This window comes from Sturnira hondurensis, unplaced genomic scaffold (genome assembly GCF_014824575.4).
Source record: "Sturnira hondurensis isolate 20B ecotype Veracruz unplaced genomic scaffold, ASM1482457v3 Scaffold0011512, whole genome shotgun sequence".
Lineage (NCBI taxonomy): Eukaryota > Metazoa > Chordata > Mammalia > Chiroptera > Phyllostomidae > Sturnira > Sturnira hondurensis.
In genome coordinates, this window is record NW_028084143.1 from 368,276 (window position 1) to 369,866 (window position 1,591).

Below are 1,591 nucleotides of genomic sequence, written 5' to 3' on the forward strand. Positions count from 1 at the left end.
GCCCAGGGGCTGTGCCCTGCCAGCCCGGGGGCTTCCCTCCTACTCCCTGCCTGGGAAGGCGGGTTCCCAGTTTCTCCACGAGACCTTGACTTCAGTCAGAAGGCGTTGGGAGGTGAGACCTGAGGGCAGGCGCTGGTATTCTCCCAAAGGGCACTGCTCACCGAGGGCACTAGTCCCGGGGAGGACCCAGGGGCTCCTGGGCCAGCAAGGTGGGCACTGCCTACCAGGCTGGAGGCTCAGTAAGGCTCCAAAAATGTAAAACAAGCTTCAGGTTTAGAACAGGGACGGCTGGAGGCGTGGCCCAACGTGCTGGCAGGATCCCCGTGCTGTTCGAGTCCTGCCTGGGAAGGCCCTCCCCAGCCCCTATGCTGGGGATGGGGCGCCCTCAGCACTGGGAGCCAGTGCAGGGCGAACAGAGCAGAGTGTTAAATGCATGACGCAGAATCACTGCTTTCACACTGATCCGTTGTACTAAGCATGAGAGATGTGTGTTTGACGTTGGCAAAGGAATTTAAAAAGTAACGAAGCGCTTTGTGTCCTTGTTTCGGCTGTCGACAGAACTTCCACTTTCCCGCCTTTCTCTCCCCTTCTCTCCCTCCCCTCCTCCCCATCACCCCCACTTTGTCACTAGTTGTTGGTGTTTGGTGGCAGCCCTCGGTCCCTTCAGTGTTCATGTCCCACTGGAAGCACAGAGGGGGCAGGGGAGTGCTTTTTCTAATTTTTGTATCGGTATCCACAAGCCTTTGTATTTTTTGGATTGCAAACACTGTGTTTTCTGGTCTCTGGGGGTTGGTTGGACTTTGTGTATTGGCTTTTGGAAAACCTGAGTTTCGCCACAGTCTCAAGCAGATTTGAAATAAATTCTTTTGACACTGCCAACAACTACCAGACAAGGTGTGGTCTGTGATGGCTGGAGGGTGGCGAGTGGCCCCTTCCCAAACGGGCCCTGCGCAGAGCAGAGGCTGTGCAAGGGATGGCCGCACTGCCTCTGGCCCGGGGGGCCTGGGGTCAGGCTCCCGGGTCCATGCGGGTGTGTGGTCCCCGCCAGGAAACCTTGAGGGGATTACGCGTGACTCAAAACCATCAAGTACCCCCCCAACGACAGGAGTTCTTGGAATTCATTTCTGCGAGAGGTGACACGGCTGGAGACTGGGAACAGTGAATACACGGTTGAGATAATTCATGAATAAAAACGACCATGGGCTGTTAGTGGAAACAGGTCGGGGCCAACCCCCCGGTGAACCCGGAGCATTGGAGCCTACTGACCGGTCCTGCTGTCAAAGCCCCGGTATCCGACGCAGAGGCCGTCCCCGTTGTTTTCCCCAGATCACGATCCTCAGGGTCCGCTCCCTCGTGGCCCCCAACGGCCCGAGACTGGCCTTGCCCTCTGTTCCCTGCAGATCACTGTCCAGTGGGCAGGGGCAATGGCAGGCTCCGGGGTTAGAGGGCAGGAAGGCTAGTGGCACTTTGGGAAAATTAAATGGCAACTTAAAGCTAAATATTAGCACTTGCAAATCAGTAAATTTTTGGAAAACCTTATGATGACCGAACGCATAAATATCGGTGAAAACAGAACTCGAGTGAATCTGAA